General features: G+C 31.8%; 2 long non-coding RNA genes across 12 annotated transcripts; one reads left to right on the forward strand and one right to left on the reverse strand.

The window, feature by feature from the left end:
- Positions 1–15,634: 15,634 nt before the first annotated feature.
- Positions 15,635–22,278, reverse strand: LOC146924592 (uncharacterized). Of its 11 annotated transcripts, none has more exons than XR_015010204.1 (11): positions 22,150–22,278; positions 21,976–22,022; positions 21,359–21,444; positions 21,075–21,148; positions 20,865–20,944; positions 20,562–20,638; positions 19,315–19,496; positions 17,342–18,946; positions 16,759–16,819; positions 16,299–16,374; positions 15,635–16,071 (listed from the first exon to the last, which is right to left on the reverse strand). It is a non-coding gene; the product is annotated as an uncharacterized LOC146924592 (long non-coding RNA). The 11 variants fall into 11 exon arrangements; XR_015010206.1 differs by having other exon boundaries at positions 21,075–21,151; XR_015010207.1 differs by lacking the exon at positions 17,342–18,946 and having other exon boundaries at positions 21,995–22,022.
- Positions 22,129–24,994, forward strand: LOC146924593 (uncharacterized). Its single transcript, XR_015010210.1, has 2 exons — positions 22,129–22,261; positions 24,800–24,994. It is a non-coding gene; the product is annotated as an uncharacterized LOC146924593 (long non-coding RNA).
- The last annotated feature ends 2,446 nt before the right edge of the window (positions 24,995–27,440 follow it).

The following is a 27,440-nucleotide window of genomic DNA, read 5'->3' on the forward strand; positions in this document are numbered from 1 at the left end:
TGGTCACAAATGTCTCTGTACATCTCTTACAAGCTATATTGTGACACTTCAATACAAAAATTTGAGTTAATATGGTGTGGTGCTGAATTGATTTGCAGTGAGAATATTATTTTATTTTTTGTCATTTGTTTTATAGTCTTTGATTTTGACCATTTTCTTTATTAGGTTGCTTTGGTTCAATGGTTTTTGACTTCTTGTTACTTCTTGATATAGAATTTAACCATTAATTAGAATTATCTTTTGTTTATTTACACACTTTTAGAATTTTTGTTGATTTATATGTTATTTTTAAATTGATATCAATACTTATCTAGAAGAAAATTATTTTTTAAATACATTAAATAACTGATGTATGTAGTCTATATTACATACTAGATATATCAATTATTTAGTGAATTTAAAGCACAATTTTTGTTTATATAGAGAGACTAGAGGGAGTATTATTTTATGAAAAGTATATTTTGATTATTTTTTATAGAAAAAGGAAAGATTTTAACTATTTATGGTAGATAAAAAAAAAAAAAAAGTGGAATGATAATAAGGAGTCACGTGTATCATAAGTTCCTAAAAGAAATAAGAGTAATTTTTAGTCATTAAAAGCAATAAATTTAGTATATGTCTTTTTTACATTTTGTTTGGTTCGTGAAAGAAAGATAGATTTTCCTAAAAAATTAATGAAAGAAAGATAGATGAAATAAAAGAAAATGAAAATTATACAGAAAAAACAAATATTATACGAAAGAAATATGCATTTTTTTTAGGGGTAAATATGTGTATTTATTAGGTTGTCTCCTACTAAATAATTATCTTATGTTTAAAAAAAAAAAAATCTTTACACTATCTTTATGTTCCTTTGTCTCTTCTTGGTAACGAGTAAAAATAAATAAAAAATTTATACTCTAAAAATTACCATAATGTCCTTCAATAATATGAAAATTACCAATTAGTGCATGTATTATTAGTTTCGAATCAATTATTGATGATTTCAAGTCACTTGAAAAATGTAAAGTGTCACTTTAAGTATTTAATGATCGACTTTATATATTACGTAGTTTAAATTTTGAATGATCAATTTTTGGTTTATTAGAACTTAAATGTGTTGTATGCAATATAATTTATATATTTTAGTTTATTTTAATGGCGGACACCCCAAACTTTTTTGTCTGACTCCGCTACTGAGTGTTTCTAATGCACTATTTAAGAGTTTCAAATTTAAAAATTATGTAAGGGTTGTGGTTCGAACTCTAAACGCCCTACTTGTCGGCATTTCTCTTTCTTTATTCACCAAACAAAGTATTACAAAGGTAGGGATTATGATGTCTTTTTTTCTTTTCAAGAATTAAAAATTGTTTTTATTTTTCTTACAAACTAAATTGAGTCGACTAAAATAACTCTTCACTCTAATTTTAAAATTAATTCATTTTTTTAATAACAAATCATATTCATTTTCTTAAATTATTATTCTCAAAAACATTTTTATCGACATATCTTATCTTAAAATCATTGTTATTGGCACTCATCTTGTTAATTATCACCAACGAAATGCATCTTTAGATTGACAGTAAATTTAACAAATTCACAATAGTGCCATAATTTTGCCGAAACTTCGAAGTGTAGATTTTACTAAATTCATGCCAAAAATCAAATTGTTCGTCAATCTAGGTAAGATGTGAAAAACTTTTTGGTTGGTTTGTGATTTAAACAATAACAATATATTAACTCAACTTCTTCTATATCATCTCTCTTGATAAAATTGTTCGCATCCCCTCGCTTTTTTTTTGCTAAACCTTTTTCTGATTTTTATTAAGTTTCTTCTAACATCAAAATCGCATCCTTTTGGTACCGTTTTCTGACTTTTCTCTCAAAACAATGCAATATCTCCCTCGCCCCTCATAACCATTTCTTTTCTCTTCATCAACGCAAGAGCTGATGAATAATTTAAGACTTAGAGCAGTTATACTTTAAGATAAGACAATTGGTTTTTTATTAAAAGGTGATTTAATATGTAACATCCCTTGGTAGGGCCCAACCATAACTTGTTTAGAACCTTAAAAGATGAGTTTTATTTAAGAGTTCGGCATAAAAGTAAATAAAGTCTGATATAAAAAATTTCACTAAAAAAATCAAATGAAAACTATTTAATGCAACCCAAACCTGAGTTTGGTCCCATCAACAAGTGTTTTCTATATATTCAACCCTTGAAAGTTTGATTAGTTTAATGTGTCTTCATTATAGTTGTAATTTTGTCATAGTTTTAATCTCATTTTTGTTTGAATTAAATTGGACATGTTGATAGGATACAAAACGTAACAACTTCAATTAAACAATTGGATTTAAGTGATTAGTGAACTCAATAAAAAACGAATCAAGCAAATAATATATCTCAAATATTAAAGAATATTGTAGTTTATCATCGTTGAGTTTGCTCTAAAGACAACCTTAATCTTAAGCTCAAATTATGGTCTAGACGGTGATGAATTTCACCATCAATAATATTTACTTTAATTTTTTGACCTAAGCCTTGAGTTGTGATTCACGTTTTCAACCTCAAAGCTTTTTAGTAAATTACTCTCTACTAGGAAAATATCCTCACTCGCAGGTGAGGTCTTTACGATGTGTTTTGGATTTGCCTCTTGAACAAAAAAGGGAAATGCTTCTTATAGCGAAACATTTCCCCCCGCATGCATCACGAAACATTATACTTTTGGAGCCTCAGTTTTTTTTTATCTTTTAATTAAGGGGTTGCATCATCAATTTGAATCGATAATTTTCCACTTTACATTACATAGTTAATAATGTGTGTGAATTTTTTGACCTAAGCTCTTTGAAATAAAATCATTCAAGACAGGTTTCATAGTTAATTGCCGTGATGCATTTTTATTCCAAATTCCAATATGTCGACACAGATCTTTCATGCCTTCTAAACGTACCATCTATTTCTTTCACATGCCAACGTATTTTTTATATTTTAAATAATACGACAAAAAAATTATGATTAAAAAACAACAAATGATTCGATGCGACTGTTAGATAGAAAATCCAATGCAAGTACTAAACAAAAATAATAAATGTTTAAGTAATTTTAAATGAGACTTGTGTTTCAGGACATTTTTTCATGATAGCTTTTTTTATAAGCATTTCTTCATGATAGCTTAATACAACCTACAACTTGTATAAAAAATAATTTAACCACACTATCTCTTTTTTATTGTGCAAATGAGCATTCAGCATATATAAATATTGCTCGTATAATTGTGGTTGATTAAGATGTTTTTAATTGAGCACTAATAAAGAAGAGATGTTTAAATTAAATTGAACACCTAGAGTATTAAAAAATACGTTTAATCGAGCACAATATTAGTGTTGGAATGGTGTGAAAAGTGCAAGACTGGTTTCTGTCACCAAATTGACATTAAATTACTACAAATAATTCAAATAGGGTATTTTGCTTTAAAATACAAACAGAAAACTGAAAGAGACCATAGATAAAACAATGAAGAGAGTAAATTATACAGAGAAACAAGCAAAAAAATTGTTTAAGCGCTTCTTTAAAAAATAATATCGAAGAAGAGAGAAATTATTAGTATTAATTAAAACGACTCTAACGATCATTTTTCTAAAACATCATAATTTTGTAATTTGATTATTTGAAAAAAGTAATTCAAATGAGCAGTTGAAATAATAATTTTATATGCTTAATAAAAATAAGAAGAGTGTTTCCATGAACATAACCTATTTGGCAGAGACTTACAATATACAGAGTTTAAACCTAAACTTCTCAATTATTCACATAGAAGGAGTGAATTTCTTACACTTTTAAAATAGGTCTCACGTGTAGATTGCATGTATAGATACAATGTTTTTGTATCTTATAATAATAATAATAATAATTCCAACAACTTAATAATAATAACAATAAAACAAACTTGCACAAAAATGTGGAGCCCTGCCGTGCCATATTAATATTCTTCACAGCCACAGTTTCATTTATGTATCATTTGATTTGAAAGTCACTTTATTTATGGGATATGCTTTGAATATCCTTACGATTGATACATGGTGTTTTAAGTTAAAGGATTTGTTAACACCAATTGCTTAAAGGAATCTAACTCGAAAAATTTATATTTAACGTGGACTTTATGAAATGAAGAAAATTTATAAACGGAATAAAGATTGGAGTGAAGATTTTGTCAAAACAAAAAAAATTATTGGAGTGAAGATACTTTGGAGGAACAATGTGATTCAATTCAAGTACCACCTCCAACGTCTCTCTCATGTTCAAGGTGCCATGTAATTTAATATTGTGCAGTCCATTCAAATGATGAATAAGACCCGTGGCTGATTAAGAATTTTACAAAACCCTTTTTTTACAAAATATACAATTTTATGAACAAAAGCCCTTTAAAATAGTCTATAATACTTGGGGCGTTGTTTATTTTTAAGAAATGAGGTATTTTGTATCAATGTGGGAGTTTACACATTAAAAAGATAATGGATTAAAATTAGTACCAACTTATTCTATTTTATTCATTACAACTTTAATTTTGTTTTCTTCCAAAAAAGCTAAGAAACTATATTAAAGGAACAAAAATGTCCCTCTAAAGCAAGGCGTATCAAAGAAACAAAGAGCCAAAGTATGTTACAACCCAAAACTACTTCAAGGGTAGCAGCAGGGAAAAAAACTTAGGAAATTGTTTTTTTTTTTTTTGTGTTGTGGTGGTCGGGGTTCGAACCCCGAATTTTTTTTTTTGTGCTGTGGTGGTCGGGGTTCGAACCTCGAACCTTGCATATTTTATGCATTGTCCCTACCAACTGAGTTAAGCTCACAATCACACCCTAATAAAATATCTACAATAGATATAAAATGTACCATAAAAGTCGCTTTTGAAAAACAAATGACCAACACAATCAATCTAACATTAAATATTTGATGCTACGATAAATTTCTCTAAAATAAATTGTCTTCGTTGCAATCCGATTTAATAATACGCCTCAAATAAAAAAGTTTTTTTTTTAAAGAACATCAAATAAAAATGTTAAAGAACATCAACTATTAGTTATAAGTTAATTTCTTAGCTATCAGTATCTTATCAACTATCAGCTAGCTTATAGCTTAATTTTACCAAATACACCCTTATTCTGATTGAACATCCAATACGAGCTTCCAACAAGCGCAATAGCAAAGCATCATCCGCTTCCTCTAGTCACTTCCACTTCCACTTAACCACCGGACAAAAAGAAAATTGATATATACCCTACGTACCTTTTTTTTTTTTTATACAAACAGATATACTCAAACTAAAATGACCAAATTTTTTTTAAAGATAAAATGATCAAGTTGAAAATGAAATAAAGGGTCTCGTAAATACAATAGAGAAATGTTAACTAGTGTTTTAAACAAACTTTTTAAAACTTTATATTGTAATTTTTTATTAAAATTTGTACATTCAATACTAATAAATAACCGTGTGACATTTGATTCAAGGTTTCTTTTAATTTGGACTACCTAAAGTTTGGGTCCAACTTGGACCAGTTGATTGTGAACCATAGATTTATTATTAATATATTCTAATGGATGAGATTGAAAGTTTAGTACTTATTCATCAAGTTGCAATATGTTTCACGCTTACCTACACTTGGTTGTACCATACCTTTACTATTTTTCTGAATAGTATGCCGTAAAGAGGAGGAATTGTAATCAATTGCAAGAGAGTATTTTTCTGAATTATTTACAAAGCAGCCAAGTAACCGTGCATCTGTTGTCTCCTTGGTACCAAATTCAGTCACTAATGAAGATAACATATCTTTAACTGCGGATTTCACAGTAGAAGAGTTTCGATCAGCTGTGTTCTCTATGCAGGCAGATAAGTGCCCAGGACCCGATGGCTTTAATCCGGGTTTCTACCACAATTTTTGGGACATGTGCCGTCAAGAAGTGTACCAAGCAGGTTGTGACTGGCTTGCAAATGGTATCTTCCCTCCTCATTTGAACTCAACAAATATTGCTTTAATTCCAAAAGGAGAGTTTCAGAAGTCTATGAAGGACTGGAGACCTATTGCATTATGTAACGTCGTTTATAAAATAGTGGCCAAGGTTCTTGCTAACAGGCTTAAAGGTGTTCTTGACAAGTGCATTTCCTCATCCCAATCCGCTTTTGTTCCAGGCAGGTCTATTCTTGACAATGCATTAGTGGCTATCGAATTAATTCATCATATGAAAGCAAAAACAAAAGGCATACAAGGTGATGTAGCCCTCAAGTTGGATATCAGCAAGGCGTATGATAGGTTAGATTGGGAGTATCTTCGTGACATTATGATTCAGATGGGCTTCTCTGCTAGATGGGTTCAGTGGATTATGCTATGTGTTGAGACAGTTGATTACACAGTCCTGGTAAACGGAGTTCAAGTTGGGCCCTTTATTCCCGGTAGAGGTATACGCCAAGGCGATCCATTATCCCCTTATTTATTCATTCTTTGTGCTGAGGGGCTTTCTGCTCTTATCCGTGATGCTGAGAGAAGAGGTGCTATTAAGGGAGTCCGCATCTGTTCAAGTGCTCCAATAACATCACATCTATTGTTTGCCGATGACTGCTTCTTATTTTTTGGAGCTTGCGATCAGGAAGCAATGGAAATGAAGAATATTTTACAATCCTATGAGGCTGCGTCGGGGCAATCAATCAACTTGCAAAAATCAGAGATGTACTGCAGTAGGAATACACCTTTGAGTTGCCAAGAGAGGTTAGCAACAATACTTGGGGTAAAACAGGTATTAGGCACAGGCAAGTATCTAGGACTCCCATCGATGATTGGTAGAAGCAAAAAAGCGACCTTCAAGTTTGTTAAGGATCGAATATGGAACAGAATCAACTCTTGGAGCAGTCGGTGCCTTTCGCAAGCAGGAAGAGAAATTCTAATCAAGTCTGTCCTACAATCCATACCCTCCTATGTGATGAGCATTTTTTTATTACCTGGCACTTTCATTAGCGAAATTGAGAAAATGCTTAATGCTTTTTGGTGGGGACATAATTCTACCAACTCTAGAGGTTTACACTGGCTATCATGGGAGCGCCTCTCTGTCCCTAAGATCTTTGGAGGTATGGGTTTCAAGAGTCTTCGAGCTTTCAATTTGGCTATGATTGGCAAGCAAGCATGGAAGTTGGTCACTAATCTGAATGCACTCATCACTAGATTACTCAAAGCTAAATATTATCCACATAGTGATTATTTTAGGGCATCCTTAGGGCATAACCCAAGCTATGTCTGGAGAAGTCTTTGGAACGCGAGAGATTTTATCAAACGAGGGTTAAAATGGAGTATTGGTACGGGAGAATCTATCTCTGTCTGGAATGAACCTTGGTTAAAAGATCCTATCTGCTTGCAACCGATCATAGAAGTACAAGTTATGTGGGATGCGCTTACTGTTGCCCATTTATTCAAACCAAATCAAAAGGTATGGAATGACAACTTTATTCATTATGTATTTGATGATGAAACAGCAAGCCAAATTCTGCAAACTCCTATTCTCCCTTCTGTCCGAACGGATATGGCTGTTTGGCGTTATGAAAAGAATGGGTTATATTTCGTTCGTAGTGCGTACCGAGATATATTCAACAACAATGATGTCATGCTGCAGCACAGAGTTCCTGGTCATTGGAGTGGTATTTGGAAACTTAAACTTCCCCCAAAGATTAAGAACTTCCTTTGGCGCGTCTGTCGCAATTGCTTACCGACACGGATTAGGCTGATTGCAAAAGGAGTAGACTGCCCTAACATCTGCGCAATATGTATGGAGAAGGACGAAGATGGAAAGCACCTGTTCTTTGAATGTGGTAAAAGCACCAATTGCTGGCAGCGAATCAATCTCTGGAGCCATATTCAACATTGCTGGTCTCCAAATATTACATGTGCTGAATTAATCTTTGTTCTCCTCCAACAGTTTGATATTTCACAACAACAGATTTTTGCGGTCACCCTATGGAGCATATGGAAGCACAGAAATAACAAAATATGGAACAACATAGAGGAAACTTCTCAACAGATAAGTGAAAGGGCTGTTGCGTTCCTGAATAGTTGGAGGAATGCGCAAAAAATACAGCCACACATTCATGCTCCTAGCGTTAATCACGACTCTCCTCGCTGGATAAAACCGGTGCTAGGGAGACTTAAATGTAATGTGGACGCAGCTTTCTCAACTACACTTAACCGGGTTGGAATTGCAGCTTGTATCAGAGATGCGGCAGGAAACTTTGTTGCAGGTCGAACAACATTCATGTCCCCTTTACTTGATGTTGAGATGGGTGAAGCAATTGGGTTGCTACAAGCAATGCAGTGGGCGAAGGAACTTGACATGGTGAGCATGGACTTCGAAACAGACTCAAAGATAGTGGCAGATAGCATTTATGCAGGAGATGGTGTCTCTGATTTTATGGCAATAATTCATGATTGTAGGCACTTGTTAATGACCGATTTAGTAAACTCTGATGTGAGTTTTATTAGGAGACAAGCCAATGGTGTTGCCCATAGCTTAGCTAGGGAAGCATTAGCACATGCTAGTTTCCAATTGCATTTTAACATTCCTCATTGTATAACTACTTTGATTAATAATGAAAAGCTATAAGCTTCCTTTCCTCAAAAAAAAAAAAAAAAACTAGTGTTTTAAACAAACTTTTTAAAACTTTATATTGTAATTTTTTATTAAAATTTGTACATTCAATACTAATAAATAACCGTGTGACATTTGATTCAAGGTTTCTTTTAATTTGGACTACCTAAAGTTTGGGTCCAACTTGGACCAGTTGATTGTGAACCATAGATTTATTATTAATATATTCTAATGGATGAGATTGAAAGTTTAGTACTTATTCATCAAGTTGCAATATGTTTCACGCTTACCTACACTTGGTTGTACCATACCTTTACTATTTTTTTGTCAGTTTATAGAAAGGTGGGTTTGCTTCATTTTGTGGCAAAAGATACATGGGGGGCTTAAATAAAACTGCAATAGAATATGGTTGCTTGTAACGTTTATTTATTATTTATTTAAGTTGTGTTTATAATATTGTTGACTATTGTTTTTGAAAAAAAATTAAAATTGTTTTTTTAATAAGTGGAGAGCAGAAAATATACATTTACAGTGATAAAAAAATAATTTTTCTTTTTAAATATTGACCACATAATCATCCGTGTAATATAAACCACATAAATTTGAATTATAAACTTATTGAAATTTGAACTTCCAAGTATTGGATAAATTAAAAAAGAAAATGAGCACTGAAATATTTTTACCGAAAATAAAATAAGATTTGTGAAAAAAAAAACTGTAAGAGTTAAAATAGTTTGAAAGGAAAAAAAAATTATTAATATTTATCGAGTTTGTTAATTTCAATTATTGTGTATTTATGGGTTTTTTTAGGTTGAACAATATAAATTAAATTTAATACTTTATCCGTTTGAAATTATGTCTTTTTTTTAAAAAAAAAAACTCAAATTATATGTTGCTTTATAAAAGTATTAATATTTTTTTTTCTATTATATCCTTAATTCTTTATTACTCTATCTTCTTTCAATTCTTTAATTTATCTTTCTCTTATCATTTATTAAGGAAAATTTTGTAAAACAACTTATAATATTTTCCCCATACAAAAATAATTACATTTCTTAATACGTGTGAAATAGTCAAAACATCATATAATTTGAGACGGATGGAGTAATAATTAATTACGTTATCCTTGTGAGTTTGACTCAATTGATAGGGACAATTCATAATATATGAAGAAGTGAATTTTTTTTAAAGGATGAACCGATGAATTTTATTCAATAGACTACTTAACAAAAATTAATTAATTAATTAATTAATTAATTGCACGGGTTTTTGACTGACGAAAGGTAGGGTTAAACTACAAAACAATAAATTGATATTGTATTATAAAGAAAAATTAAAATCAAACATAGAGTCTGTATTATTAATATATATTTTTTTTAATATAAAAGCTTTTTTGACTGAATATAGAAGGTTTATTTGTTCCTAAAAAAAAGTTTATTTGTTAAAAGAGTTTTAGGACAGCTTGGAAAATTGGTTTAAGGTTTACGTTTAGTTAAGAGTAATTCGACGGGATAGTAATTAATTAAAATAAAATAAATTTTGTGTGTAATACTTAAGTTAACAATGAAATTTTATGTTTAAGTTATTTTTTAAGCAATATAATTTTTTTACAAAACCTTCATTCGAAAAAGAAAAAAAATTACAAAACCTACACTAGTGGGAGAGAGAATAATGTTGAGGGTGTTTGTTACGACATGTTTAGCTTCTAATGTGCAAATATATATTACCCGAGCAAAACCTACACTAGTAGGTCATTTAAGTGGTTCAAGTTGGACCAAAACTTATAGTGGTGCAAGTTAAATGAACCCTTGATTCAATACTGATAACAGTCACATTTGATATAAGAGTATTAGAGTGTTGGTGAGGTAGAACTTGCCTCGATCTGAACACTTATCAAATCTTAGTTTCATGGTTACTCTCTAGTATAGGACATGAAAAAATGAAGAGATAGGATAAGGAGTAGCTTGTATAGTGAGTAGGGACATATAGGGAGTAGCACGAATTGTCCTTGTTGTCTTGTTGTTAGCTGCAAAATTTGACACGTAATTACTATAACCTCAAATAAACACGCTGGCAAATCCCACGGGAAAGGCAAATCCCTATAGTCTATAGACATTGGATTGGGGATATTCCCATTTTGAATATCATGACATTATCAATGACTCTATGGTTTGTTGTCTACTTGAGCTAGCTAGCTTACAAATTGTATGACCCTACACATGTGCAGCAACTTAATACCCATATGACGATCATGTCACCTCATAGATCGATGAGAAGAATCAGCGCTGAAAAAGATGGATTTGCTTGCTTACAAATTTTTACAACTTAGGTCAAAATAAGTGGCTCATTTTATCAAGAGTATGGGCAAAATATAAGCTACAGAAACAACTATAGTAAAAAATACTGTAGTGTTCTTTCCGAAAAAAGAAACTAGTAAAAAATAGTGGATCAATCCCAATTCTCAAGTTCTCGAAAGAAAGGCACTAATGACCCAACACAGTGGAAATTGCCTCACATTTTGTAGCTTTTAAAAACCACAGTAGAAATTGCCTCGTAACGTGATATTTGAAGACTGAACGCATATCCAAACATATGTTTAATCATACAACATAACATCATATGATATGGAGTAGTTTAGTGAGATCCATTAATAGGTAAAATTCACTCAATCATTATTTTATCTTTTGTGTCTATCTCTATCATAAATAGACGGACCATAAATAAAACAAAGTAACTGAAGCAAAATTGAACTCATTTAATTGACCTCATGAGCTCACACTTATTTTTATAATTTTTTTCTTTATATGTTATTTTTTTTAAGAGAAGCTACATTGACAATGAGCATGCCCATTTGATTTAACGTCAAATAAGTAATATATCTTCAGTATAAATTTGAGAAGAAAAAAATAGAGGAGGGCAACTAAATTGCAAAGGAGGAAACTAAAGAGTCAAAATCTCAACAACAGAAAAGTAGAGTGCTTGGGTTAACTAAAACAGTAAAGAAAAAAAGTGTATTTAAGTCAAAACCATGCATGTTCTCTTTACTTTTCTCTACATTCATTGTACTCTCAAGATCTGACAATATATTTTAGTAAATTTCAGGATCTTTAGTTTATGTTTCAAAATAAAATAATAAAATTAAACAAACACATTCCTCTTGCAAGTTGCAAAAATTGCATATGCAAACTCAGTAAAAGGCAAAGATCGTTAAAGTGTATAGGAAACTGAATCCAGTACTCCGTAGTCCGTACACCTTGAGGTTTGAGCCATCACAAATCTGTTGCACATGATTTATCAATTAATGTGGTACAACATCGTGTCCTACTATGTGACCAATCATATACGTGTGTGTGGGGATCGTTTCTTGTATTGGTGAGAGAAATTAATTTCTAGGTCAAAATTATAGGGTACTAATGCAAATTGTTGATAGTTTTGTGTGATGATTCCATTTAGTCCCTCCGTCCCGTTTTACTTTCACACAGATTAAGAAAAATGTATAAATAAAGGAGAAAGTGGAATATATTGTATTGGAAATGATGAAAATTGTATTGAAAATTGAAATGACTCAGTTATTTTGGGACACTTTTTTTTAGAAAATGGGTCAGATATTCCGAGACAGAAGGAGTAATAAATTTGTTCATTGATCCCAATTAAATCATCTTGATTGAAATCACGTTTGTTGGATTTGGAATTGAGTATTAATCATGTTTAATAATTTAAAATTCTGTAATATAAATTAAACTATCAGTATAAAAATAAAACAAAGAAAAACAGCGAGGAATCAAATTTAACTGCAACTAGACTCTAACCCGTGCGATGCACGGGTTTTTATAGAGTTTCATATATAAAATATCAAATTGGCTATATTATGAATCGTAGAATTATATTTAAACCTGGAAACAATCAAACTAAGTGACAATTGAGAGTGATCGACATGCACAATCTCAAAGAAGCAAATTAACAACATTTAGTTTGCATCAACAAAAATGAATATGGAAATCAACAAAAATGAATATGGAATCAAAGCCATTGCTTTGCCAAAACAAAGTAATGTTATAGTCTACTGTAGTGATTTTTGCAAATAAAAAGTCAGAACAAAAACTTCATGTAATATAATATAGGAGAAACAAAGAAGCCAACAAAATTATGGGAAAAAGTGAAGTTTCTAATGAAAAAATTATCATCTAGATCAATCAAATTATCTACAATTTTAAAGATGCAACTTTAATATCGTAACACGTAGTTAGCGTACACAAAAAAATAATAATGAAAAAGAATTATTATCAATAAAGGTAATGCTAATAATAAAAAATAACTGCTATGAGAGAGGAAACCGCTAGAGCGGTTGGGGCTTTAAAAAAAATGTTTTAGTCATGTATTTCATTTTTCGAAGAAACAATATTTCAACACAAAAAGAAGTGGCATAGTGGCTATAGCTGTAAGGCATAAGCATATGGTCATTGGTTCGATTCCTTGCAAACGGTCATTGGTTCGATTCCTTGCAAACGTAAAGCATAAGCATATGGTCATTGGTTCGATTCCTTGCAAACTCTTTTTTTCATAAAAATTATTCAGACCCACCGGTCATTGGTTCGATTCCTTGCAAACTCTTTTTTTAATAAAAATTATTCAGACCCACCAAAAAAGGCGGGATCAGAATTAGGGCAACCTTGCAAACTCTGGCTACAGCTGTAAAGCATAAGCATATGGTCATTGGTTCGATTCCTTGCAAACGGCCATTGGTTCGATTCCTTGCAAACTCTGGCTATAGCTGTAAAGCATAAGCATATGGTCATTGGTTCGATTCCTTGCAAACTCTTTTTTTCATAAAAATTATTCAGACCCACCGGTCATTGGTTCGATTCCTTGCAAACTCTTTTTTTCATAAAAATTATTCAGACCCACCAAAAAAGGCGGGATCAGAATTAGGGCAACCTTGCAAACTCTGGCTATAGCTGTAAAGCATAAGCATATGGTCATTGGTTCGATTCCTTGCAAACGGTCATTGGTTCGATTCCTTGCAAACTCTGGCTATAGCTGTAAAGCATAAGCATATGGTCATTGGTTCGATTCCTTGCAAACTCTTTTTTTCATAAAAATTATTCAGACCCACCGGTCATTGGTTCGATTCCTTGCAAACTCTTTTTTTCATAAAAATTATTCAGACCCACCAAAAAAGGCGGGATCAGAATTAGGGCAACCTTGCAAACTCTGGCTATAGCTGTAAAGCATAAGCATATGGTCATTGGTTCGATTCCTTGCAAACGGTCATTGGTTCGATTCCTTGCAAACTCTTTTTTTCATAAAAATTATTCAGACCCACCAAAAAAGGCGGGATCAGAATTAGGGCAAACTTTTCAGAACTGTTTAACATTTATATATATTAAGATTTGGAGAAATATATTGATCATGAAGGCATAACAGGCAAACAAGTCCATAACTAGACAAATACATGGAATCTGGTTCTCTTTTTAAATACACATCGTGGGTAAATTTTGGCTTGTATGTGGTATATAGGTAATTAGTATGATATAGTTGTATGTGTCACACCGTATAAGTTGTGTAGCACTTGGGTGACATAGAGTTGGGTGACATTGGTCAACCACAATGTTACAAGTGGTATTTTCTCTCTCTTTCACAAGCATTGTGACATTGTGATTGGCCAATGTCACCCAACTCTATGTCACCCAAGTGTTATCCGTATAAGTTTATCCATTTCTTTTCTTATTTTTTTTATAGGTTATGTTGCCTTTGTTAAGGATTCAAAAAAAAGAAATAATTATGAAATTTCATGAGAAAAAATTGTTTTTTAATCTTTTAATAAGTTGAATGCACGATTTTCAAGATAAAGTTTATATTTTAAGTTTCTTATTAAGTGTCCTAAGGACACTTGTTAGCATTTTCCTTTTTTTATTTCGAAAACAAATATACAGATCAAAAGACACGGTATTTGATATCAAAATTTAGAAGTTAAAATATCATTTCTCTTATTACAAGAGAGCTTTGTTATACCATCATCATTCTTAAAAAAAAACATGTTTAATGTTGATCAGAAGTACATTTTCATATGAACTATGTTGTCTAGAAGCACACTTCAAGAAACAAACGTAGTATTTAGAAATTTGACGGGTTTAAAAAGTAGTTCCCTTTATTGACCCCATCTTTCTTGATATGTTCTACCAACCATGGGGTGGGCCCGTCCCAAAGTAATTCTGATCCTTTAACCCTTTTCAAATAGAATATTACTTTATAGACCCCTCACATTGCTTAAAAACCCTTGAATTTATCAGACACCTTTTGATCGTACAAAGTAATCCAATTATTATTTTTTAGATCAGAGTGTAACTCTTAATCAAATTATTTTAGATGGTTGGGCAACTTGAAGGGCCTATAGATACCTTTGCAGAGGAATGATACTTGTATAATCATTTTATAACAATTTTTGGGACAAAAATAATAGAGAGAAAGAGAGGGAAAGAATACAATGAGAATATAAGAAAGCGAGTTGTTCTAAAAGTTTTTTCAAAATAGCTTTAGTTATAATTATAGTTTGCTTTTGGCAAAGAGTGCAATAGTTCTAGTTTATTAATTGACTTTATATAAAAATTGAAATTCTACTACAATAAGTGACGATGTTTAGACTTAACATGACCGTACTCCCTCCATCATAAAATATAAACAAAACTGAGCTAAAAATTGAAATTCTACTACAATAAGCGACGATGTTTAGACTTAACATGATCATAAGTAGACCATACTCCCTCCATCATAAAATATAAACAAAACTGAGCTAAAGAAAGTTGATGTATTTAAATCAAATTTAAATCAAATACATCAAAATTATTTGACTCACTTTTACCTGTATACTTATATTTCGTCCCTTCAAAATAATGTTTACAAATAAAGACAAAGTGGGTATAAACAAAAAGGTTTCACATGTTGTGATTCTCATAACTAGACCATCCACCCGTGCTGCCGCACGGGTCATATTGACGGCAAATAGAACATTCAAATAAATAAAAAATAACGTACTTTAAGTGCTAATACAATGTTATTAATAAGAATACAATTAAAAATGAGTTCATGTTGGTACGTTGCGGAAAATTTCTTTGTAAACAACATTCGAAGTGCTATCCAGGTAGAAAGAGAATTACAGTACTAAACAAAAGACTCTCAAACTATGTATTTTTTTTTTGTTAAGGTGAATCAATAGGTACCAATAAATAGTTATTATTTGAAAACAAAACACATCAACCCATGCTCAGTATCAACCAATGAAAGAAAATTAAAAAAAATTCTTGAATCTATCATGAGCTACTTCAGGTCATCTCTTAACTTTGTATACAATGCATTTAAAATGACATGAGAAAATATGCAATCGTCGTAGCCATTCTTCATGTTCAAAATCAGTTGGGGCATTTGAAACCCACTGAAAGAATGAGCTGGAAATTCTTGTGTGCCATGAGCAACTACATATCACCAAAAAAAAATAAAAAATTTGCATTACACCATAGGTAACCATACAGAATATTCAGCTTGAAGAGGAAACATAACAAAATATTCACCATAGGGACAAACATTAAGATGCAAGTATTATCATGGTTTAATAATTTATAGTTCTTTCTAAACAATAGTGGGAAACACAAAGTTGCAGCAGAGAAAGGAAACGTAATAGAGCTGATAGTTTATAACTTACGGTGATTCAATCACCAGAATCATATGAACTTTCGTGATCTCAGAATTAGTCGGGTTATCCTCAATAAATAGCCAGGCTGGGCAAGTAATGAACATGAATTAGCACTACTCCCACCAATTGGATAATAAAAATGGAAGGCATTTTTATGAAAGTAGGAAATAAGGAAAATAATAAACCTACAAACATTTTGAAATTTGATATACTTTAAAAGGTTTCCCTATAAGAGAACAAATCAAATAATTTTGATGTCAGATATTTAAAATACGATGGAAAAAATATCAACAGGTGACTTTGAGCTATTCTATCTTTCAATACCCCATCTTCCTTCCAACTTTATGTTATCTACAAATTTCAGAGAACGGACATAGGAGAACAATATTGCATGTATGACATTCAACCAAAAATTGTTGAATCACAATAAAAGGAAACCATGGTTATAACAAAAAGCAGCAATCATCACCTTCGAATATCCTTCCCGTCCATGAATCCAGATAGGTAATCATCCCATGTGACGATTTTTGCTGCACAAATGATAGTCATTCAATCAAGCTTCTGCCAAAAACATATCTTCTTTCATGTAATTCAGAAGGAAAACAAAAGAAAACTTCAAAAGTATATAATAAAAAACATCAAATGTCGCAAATATGATATAAAAAAAATGAAGCAAGGAGACCAATAACACTCAAGACCAGTAACACTTATCACATGGGAATTTTTTAGGAATGAATAACCTTTTGAGACTTTTAGCACAAATTTCGGTGGCAGAACTTTATCCTTTGATTCTTTTTCAATTGGGTTCTCCAGTTTCATAACTTAAATTACATTCTTGTTTCTTCGGCCACTAATTATTCATCCAACTTAGAAGCGATGAGATAAAAAAGAAACAGAAAATCAAATCACTCAATGGGAAAAAAATTCTTAAAACTATATTATTGGAAAAGCGAAGAAACAATCATCAGAGAAAGAGGATTACTTAATGGTTAAAATATTCAAATGCTTAAGCAGTTGAAAGATAAAATCACTAAGATTTGAACTTTCTTTACCTTGAAACCAACTTTAACCAACAACGATTTATTAGTTAAAGGAAATTGATAACTTCAGCAGCAAACTTCACTCTTGTAACTCGTGCATCATTCATTTTGCTGGACATATTTGATTCTTGAATGTGTTGGAACAAAATGTGTTTAACAATAAACCTTAAAGGGTTTTGATGATAACAAGGTATTAAAAATTGTAAATTGGACTAGCTAATATTTGTTCAAGTGTACAAGACCTTAATTAAAATGTTACATTATTTATTGGTTCTGAATGAGCAAATGAAGAGCAAAAGGAATCAACAAAAATGAAGCTTAGTACTTCTGAAGGCAACTCGCTCCTGAAGAGAAAAGCGCTCCTGAAGAAAAGCCGCTCCTGAAGTTAGTAAAGTGCTCCTGAGGAATAGTGCTCCTGAAGACAAGAGGTCCAGAAGCCACATCATCAGAAGCTGCGTTATCAGAAGCTGTATCATTCAGAAGCTGCATCATCAGAAGCTATGTTATCAGAAGCTGCCTCATCAGAAGTCATTTCACCAAAAGCTGAAGATCAACTGGATTTGCAAAAGATTCAAGAATTGAAGAATCATCACTGCAAAAGCTGTCTATTGGATTCGAAAACACAACAAAAGATTAGTGGAATTTTGCAACGGTCATTTCAAAGATGTTTGAAGGCATGTGCTTGCAATTTGGACGAAAGCGTTGACATTGTACTATTGTACGAACTGTACAACCACCTTCTCCACTACTCTGTTTTGTGTCCACGCTACAAGACAAGAAAACAGCTCCAGAATACGGCTTCGCCTGCATAGATGTTCCTTTGGATAAGGAATGGATTTCAAATTGGTTCTTCATAGGACAACAACCAAATCAGGCAAAAGATCATTGGTGAAAGATCAAGCTTCAACAACGACTCTTTGATGTGCTGGCAATTTCACAACGTCTCTTTCACACCTCTATATAAAGGAGTGAAGACTTAGAGATTTGGCAATGCTGAACAAAAGACTCACAACATTTTTACAAGTGCCAAACCTCTGCTGAAATTGTCCTGCATTCACTTAGAATTTCTGTGTCTCAAAGTCATATCTTAGAAATTCTTAAGTCAATTGAGTCTGTATCTGATTTGTATTGTGAGCACCTCTGATTGTATATCAAGTGTTCAACCTTAAACAATTTTCTGTGTAATTTTGTTTAGTTAGAAGTCTCTTGCAGTTGTGCTTGAGCAGGAAGTCTCTTGATTGCGTTCTTGAGCAAAGGAAGTATCTTGCTTGTGTGCTTGAGCAAAGGAAGTCTCTTGCTTGTGTGCTTGAGCAATTGTAATCAGATATTACTCTTAGTGAAATCTCCTTGGAAGTGCAAGGGGGACTGGACTACTTCCGGATTGTGGAAGGAACCAGTATAATTGCTTTGTGTCGTTCTTCTTCTCTCTCTCTCTGTTTTATTCCACTGCATTTAGATTCTGATTATCACTTCAGAAGCTGTCTCACTTAGCTTCTGACCAGTGTGTTCAGTTTGTAGGAGAAACGAAGAATTTTCCAAAACACAATTCAACCCCCCCCCCCCTTCTTGTGTTTATCTAACCTTCAGAATGGAGTTCTCAAAGGGATAAGTGCCCTCCTAGTCAATGTCACAAATAACATTAGGAAAATAAAACCAAGTTACAGGCATGTTCAATGATGTTCTGTATTTTTTATTTTGTGTTTGCTTGTGTGTGTCTTGAAGCTATTATAGGCTTACAAAACAGCAAAAGCCTTTTCAAAATAAGTTAGATTAGCTATATTATATAGATAAAATTACATCATTTTTTGGCAGAAAGATAAATGACAATGATGCACTATTAATAATTACAAATGATAAAACACAAATCAAATCTTAAATATTTCTTAATTATGATATGCCAATGTTCAGTAGTTTTTGTTTTTAAATAAATGAAAAAAAAATACAAAAATCAACCACAAATGACACCTGAGAGTAGCCTAAGTTACCTTTATATGATTCAACAATTGGACATCCATGGAAAGCTGAATATTTTGAGAAATCACCAAACATGGCAGGTTGAAGTTTCAACTAAAAGCATAATTGTGTCTCAATCAACCCATGTCATGGGGAAGTTCAGCAATCATAAAAACTTTCATTGTAGCTGAAAATTGCACATGGCTCTTGCTTTCTGTCAAGACAATGGACTTAACTTTATGAATCAACAGAGCTCAGCAACATCTATTCATTCCACAACATATCTGACACAACTCAAGCATGATGAATATCAAGCAAGAATGTCTATAGTAAACACGATCACCAATGCATGAGCAAAATGAAAAATAGCAGAAAAATTCTACAAAAAAGAGTGGTATCTTTCTTGATATTTTTCAACTAAAAACTTTATTCAGCAAACTGTCAAAAGATTATGTAAAGTAGTACACTGTCAAATAAAAAATAAACAAAAGTGAAAGGCACCAAGTAACATATTGATCCAAATGACACCATGCACGTAATTCTTCAAATCCACATAATACACCCCAATTAACAGTAAACAAAAATGAAAGGAAGTTGTTGAAAGTAGTTGTGTTTTCAATCTAAGTTTCAATTCAATGTATCTAAAACTTTTCATCCAAGGACTATCACTAGTGCATGAATCCTGATTGCCACTATCATGGTAGCAATGGTGTTTGGATGGACATGTCAAATGTAACTTTATTATATAAATGAATTCAAAGCAAAATAGATTTATATTTAAATATTATACTATTAAAAAATTTACACAAAACTTAATGCAACTTTTTTTCAAGCAAAAACTATATTTCTTACTTATAATATAATTGAAGTTTAGAAACAAAATCAGTTTTAAAACTTTTCATTAATGAACGAATTTCAATAAGAGAGATCAGCAAAAATAATATAGAAGTATCAAACTCTTACATTGTTCTATGAGCCACTTTCTATTCATGAACAAACACTAAGAAATTGATAAACAATAGAAAAGCTATTAGGATGTTGCTCTCACTATGATTACAAATTAGCTACATGGAGTGAAAAGACACATAATACACAAATCAAATTTTAAAAAACCTGCTATTATACAAACAAACCCAAACAAACATTACTGATTATTGAAATGGGTGGTCTGCATAAATTTATTTTAGCATATCCTAATGAAGAGTTGTGAGAATAATTGTCATTGATATGAGAATAATATGTGCAGTAGAGATTAGGTAAGAGTACTCCATGGTCTCACCTTTTATAATTTGTTCTGCAACACCCTTGATGAATATAATAGTACCAACAATGTCTAACACAATTGTAAGCAGAAACCTGTAAGTGAGAAAGAGAGAGAGAGGGAGAGAGAGAGAGAGAGATAAGGCAGAGGAATTAACAGAGAATATATACAAAATTGGAAGGAAGGAAAATTAGGAGAATCTAGTTGAAGCCACACGCCTCTTGCCCTTCCGGCCAACGGCAACATTAACGAAACAAACAAAATGAAATAATCAATGAAAACAAACATAAAAATCACAATGTAATGGAGAGAGAGCATAACTTTGTGAGCAACATTTTTACGATTTTCGTAAATCTTGTCAGCAAGGTTATGGAGCACAATCGTTGAACGGCATCGAGCGTCTGTCATGTCCGCCATGGAAACAGCATTGCAATCGAACATCACAAACAAATTATGGGAAAAACCAAAATTTTCATAAGTCAGAATACCATTAATTGAATACGACTAATCTAAGATCTAACAGAATTTCACCTCAAGTGTAAACTTCAATTGTTGTTTTCAATAGCTTTAAGAGCAGATAATCCAAAATTTGCAACCATAAGACTCTGCTGCAATGAATAGAGAACTTTTCAGAAGTTTTTTATCCTTATTAAACATCTCAATTAACAATGTGGTCAAATCAATGGCTGCTTCCTCGGCTGTTTTCACAGAAAGTTTATCATCTTACAGAAACAGTATCATGTTCCAACTGGATTGCCCTTTATAATTAAGACATGATACTATATATACCACCCATCACTACTTTACAATCTTACCCCACTATTTGCTTTTCATGTTCTTTGCACCTTCTCTTGGTATTTCTAACTATATTGTGCCTCCTTTCTCAATTTTGGTTGTACTCCTACGTCCCACAATGAACCAAGAAACTTACAACAATAAATAAATCAAAATTGTTCAATACATCCGAGCAAATCAACCAAAGAAGAATGAATATGATAATCTGGTAACTCACATAATGAAGCAAATAATTCATTCACCGAATCAGTTAAAAATACAAAATTCACGCATTTCATTACTTAAAAAGTGCATATTTTATGTACTTCATTCATTAAAATCAACAATAATGGTATTCAATGAATGCATTGGTGAACATTTCACTTTCTAAATTATATTCTTTGTAATCAAAATATAAGATTTTCATCGTCTGACTTAACACTACTCTCTCATTGTCTTCAAAATAAAGGGGGACCGCAAATAATTGTTGAAACAGAATCAGAATAAAGTTTAACTAAAAAAATTAACCAAATTGCAAGATAGAAAAACATGTCAGAACAGATAATGAAGAAATAGGAAAGGAAAAGAACTGTAATAGAACCAATCAAAATGCTTCGGAAATTGCTTCAAACAAATGAAGAAATAGAATATTCTCAACTGTGAAAAAGATTCTCAACTGAATCAAGCCTGGTAAAAATAGAGTACCTGGAACAAATAAGTAAAACATGTTCCATGATCAAACGTTGATATATTCCAATTAAATCAAACTTCAACCGATCAAATTCGTGAACATTTAGCACCGATTCAAACAATTTTTAGCACCGAATCTGACATGAAAAAGAAGAAAGCACTTGGAGGCCGCTTAGGCTTGTTAGGATCCTTAGCTTTCTTCGATTGCTTAGTTCCAGTACCAGCGCCCTTGCACTTCCACTGGTTATCAGCAGGTTTGGCATCGAGAAGCAGATTTTGTAACGCCCTCCTTTTATTTATATATTTTTATTAAGTTATAATTTATTTATGTGATTTAATTATTTATATGAGGTGTTAGTATTTTAGTATGTGGCATTATTCTATTATTTATTAGAATATGAGAATTATTAGTGTAAGTAGAATTGGGGGTTAGAATAGAAAGAAGAATAAGTTGTTGGGCCCAAAATAGATTTAGAAAGAATAGAAAGGATATAAATAGAGGAAGCTAGGTTGAGAGAATAGTTTACAACGTACGTTCAGTTTTGGAGAAAAAGAGGAGAAAAGAGAAGAGAAGAACCTAGGAGAGAAGAAGCTGCGATTTCTTCATATTAAGGTGAGTGTGAGACTATCTTGCATTAATATTAAGTTGTTAAATCATTAGATTACATCTAACAAGTTGGAGAGAGTTTGTGAGATTAAGAGGATTAGGGTTTATGAGCGATTTTGATGATTAGATGTTAAAGAACCGTAGAATTGATGAGAGAATCATGAACATACCTTAGATATCCTATATGAATGTTATTAGAAGTAGTTTGATGGTTAGAAACATGAGAATGGATGAAAAGTTGAGATTATGAGAAAAAGTGATTTTAAGTGTTTTTGAGAAATAAGTGATTCTAGGATAAGCTGTTTTGGAGATTTAAAAATATGACTTTTCAGTAAAATATGATAGGATTTACCGAATAGAACGCGTAGGCAAAAACAGAATTGGAATCGGGGTAACGGTTAGGTTTTTACGGACGAAACGGTGAAACCGAAAAAAATGGGACTGCACGGAGCTGCAGCGCAGGTGGGCTACTGCCTTCCCACGCCTGGGCGCAGTTTTCCATGCTTGAGCGCAGCAAGGCAGCCCCTCATGGGTGACTGCTTGTTGTGCTTTCGTTGCGTGCTGTCAGAACTTTGATTTTTATGTTCTTGTGTCTTTTTCACCCGTTTCTGTGTTGAATTAGCTTTTGGTGTAAACATGAAAGTTGTAGATAATTGAGCTAGCTTTCTAATGGATTTGGAGTGACTAGAAAATTATGTGTAAATTTTTAGTTATGATGAAAATAGTCCAAGTGGGTCTTCAGAAAACTTTAAGAAAACTTAGCATAACTAATCCCAAGTTAGTCCAAAAACTTATGGTTGGTTTCCCAACTTCAACTTAAGTATTAGGAATTTAGTTGAGGTGTTTTATGAGTATTTCACCTATGTCTCATTGATCAAACTTGATTTGCTTTTGAAGAATGTTTTTGACTTTGATATGAATGTAATTGATTAATGTATATGTGGTTATTGTTGTTGATATGTTGGAATACATTATGTGAGTATTGTATGATACATAATATTATGATGTTCTATGATGTTAAGTTGATATGAATCATTTCTTATTGATGATATGATATTCAAGCACTGTTATATGCTGCAATTGTTGCTGTTTGTTGCTGTTGAACCTTGATTAATGTTATAAGTAAAGTGACATTGTTATAAATACATTAAGTAAATACTTGTGATATTATTAAGTTAATATGATGCATTCATTGATGATAATATGTTGTGAACTATCCATATGCCGTCTATGTTGCTGCTGAATCTTAGTGAAGATGTATAAGTCGGTCTAAGTCGTAAATATCTAAGAAGTTGTCCACATTAATGGAATTATGAGAGATGTTCATGAAGTTGTCTAAGTTGTAGAAAGTTGAGTCCATTGCATACTCATATACGTTGGTTGGGGGCTTGATGCCTGGAATGCTTAGTCATTCACAGATGGGTGAGGGCTTGATGCCCTGGAGCCTTTGCTCACTATGTTGGGGGCTTGATGCCCTGAAGAGCCTATTTACGCTCATATAAGTTGGTTGGGAGCTTGATGCTCTGTATTGGTACCAAATGCATTTGCATATCAAGAGGTTTTTAAGATGATTTAAGATGTGAAGTTGTCGAGTGTCAAGTTGTTAAGTTGTCAAGATGCTAAGATGATTTGAGATGTTAAGAGTTGCATAGTCGAGTTGAGTCGCATTGTCGAGTTAAGTGAGGTTTGATTATGAAGTGTGATTGTGATTCGATGATTATGATTTAATGATGATGTTTGTTTATGAAGTTGATTATGAACTTGATTATGAAGATGTTTTCGATAAATACTATGTTTTGCTCATGAATATTATTGATGTTAGATGTTGATGCTTATGATTATTATTGACGCTAGATGTTGATGCTTATGATTATTATTGATGTTAGATGTTATGTGATTTATGATAAGATGTTATATGATTATGATAATGTGTTTGTGACTATTATTTGATGACATGTGATGATGTTTTATGATTAATAATTGAGGTTATTGATGAAGTATATGACTAATGTAGGAAGAATAATGACACTAGTTAAGGAAGTGTAAGTTATTAGATATGATTAATGAATTATAAGATGCTTAAGTTGTTGAATGTACTTTATATGATTTCTATGTTTAATATTATTGTTTGAGAAATCTCACCCCTCTACTTGGAAATGTTGCTCTTCGTATGGGTAACTTGCAGGTAATCAAGGTTAGCTGCAGTCGTGGGTGGCTATCTCTCACAGTGTCTTTAGGTGCTCTGATACGTAACGGGATGGGATTTATGAACTGTTTTCTATTCCTTTGCGTATTATTTTATGAAGCTTTGATGAACACTGATGACTATGATTTATGAGACTTTTATAATAAGGCCTGCGTGCCAAAGACCTTTTATGTTGAATGAACTAATTCCGCTGCGAAGTTTTGAATTACTTATGTTTAATGATTTTGAAGAATAAGTTGTTATTTATTCAGTTTAAGAATTTTTAAGAAGTGTAGCATTCCGTTTAAACTTAATAAACTCTGATTTTAATTATGAAAATTTTTACGTTGGGAAAACGGGGTGTTACAGATTTCAGCATGGTGAAACGTTGGTGATTGAACTTTGAAGAGAGAGAAAACGGTGAAGGAAGAGAAAGGGTCGATGAGTGTGAGAGAAAAGGGAGAGAGAGAGGGTTAGGTTGCAACACCAAATATTGAAAACAAATGACATTAATGGTTTGTCATTTACAATACAAATAAAAGATTGGAAAGGCACCAACATTTAATGTAGTTGGAATACATATGGGTGGCTGCACTTGGTTCATTGTAACCTTTTAGTGGGGGATTTGAATTTCAAATTCAGCATTTAATGAGATTAGGAGATGCATTTCCCGCTCAAAATCTAGGGTTAAGGGTTTGCAAGTTTTGTTTACATTGTAGCTTAGGATTAGATAATAAGGATTGGCATAAAATGCAAAAGTAGACGATTTATGTTACAAAGACTGCACTCGAGACGCTGAAGCTCAACGCTCATTAAAATTTCCCTTAAAATTATCATTAGCACATATTTTACGAAAAAACTTTGATGACTTTTCTATAATCATGAATTGATGTCTCTAGTGCCTTTATTTATTGAGAAATCATATATTTTTGTTGACTTTTTGTTAACGAATGTGTCTTCAGGTCACCCTTTTCATTTTTTCTCTTGTTTTTTTTTTTAGAAAAAGAGAGAAAAAAATGTCATCCCAAAATTTGTCCAAAAACTAGTTGCATAGATATCCTTTTTCTTAATTTTATTAACCTTTTCGAATAAATAAGGTACTACTGTAGATGTACGACTAAACTTCTAATGATTTAATTATAATATACTACTACTTCATTGGATTAAATAAAGAATTCAGTGAGAGAAACTTCTTATCACCCAATCTACTCGCATGTTGTAATGATTTCATAATAAATATGTTCAATATTTTTGACTAAATTTTCTTTGAATTAAAATCTAAAAAAAAAACGTAGAATGAATTTAATTCTAGTAGTACTAAGAAAGCAGTTGTCAAAAACAAAACACTAATTTTGTAAAAAAAAAAAAAATTAATTGTACTAAAAAAAATACTAATAAGGTAGAATTTGCTTGATGGCTCTCCCGAGTCTAATTTGGGAAAGGATTTTTTTTTCGTCCTATCTTACATTTTCGTTCGAAAAAATATTCATCTCACATTTTTTTTATTAATACCTAGATTTTTTTGTGGTGGCCGAGATTCGAACCCCAGACCTTATATTATACTCCCCCCATCCCAAATTATAAGCAAAAAAAAAAATCACACTTATTAAGAAAATTAAAACATAAGAATTTGGAGTAAAGTTTTTTGTGTTTTCTTTGAAAAAAGTTTCATAGGAAGACGTAAACACAATTTTCATTGGCTATTGGTTATGGAAAAAATTAAAGAGAGATAAAATTGAATGTAATTTGCATTTAATTTTATGAGAATAAACAAAAGTTTTTCTTGGAAAAGACATTTTTTAAAAAAACAAGATTAAATAGGATAAAAGTTTGTCTTTTTTGCTTATATTTTGGGACAAATAAAATGAGTTTTTTTTGTTTATATTATGGGACTGAGGGAGTACACTGTCTATACCAACTGAGCTAAGCTCACGAGGACAATTATTAATACCTAGATTGATAACAATTGAGAGTCATTAAAAAAAATTGAGAGGATTTCTTCTCATTTAATTTCTGAGTTGTACCCAAAATACACTCATACACCCTATACATCAACCATTTTGTCTTGACTCTTATTAAATGTGTTGGTTTAAGAGTCCATTTGAGTTAAAAATTAAAAAGATGTGTTATTTAAACAACCATTTGATTGACGGTTTATAGACAAAAGATAGGTATTGACACAAAAATCAAAACAATAAAAAGATAAAGTAAAAAATAATATGAGTATATGAAAGAGAAAATTGTCACAAAAATTATCACAAAATAGTTGTACATATATCATTTCTCAAAATTAAATGCACAATTTTAAGAGAATGTTTCTATATTAAATTTCTTAACATGTGTTCTTGAGGCACAATAGCATTTTCTATATTTGAAAATTGATTTGAGAATAAATTTTCCAATTCATCTCAAAAGCTCTCAATTGTGTTTGAATATATTTATATTCTTTTTTGAGATTTGAATTGTTTTGCGTCTTTCATGAAAGCTTAAACACTTCTAACAAGTCTTCGTGAACTTAGCTCAGTTGGTAGGGACAATGCATAATATATGCAAAGGTCGTGGGTTCAAACCCCGGACACCACAAAAAAAAACACTTACACTTCTAATAAGTTAGATTCTTTTTTGTACCAAAAAAAAATTA

The sequence above is a fragment of the Medicago sativa genome, chromosome 5 (genome assembly GCF_051527215.1).
Source record: "Medicago sativa cultivar Bolivia chromosome 5, Bolivia_mono, whole genome shotgun sequence".
NCBI classification, from domain to species: domain Eukaryota; kingdom Viridiplantae; phylum Streptophyta; class Magnoliopsida; order Fabales; family Fabaceae; genus Medicago; species Medicago sativa.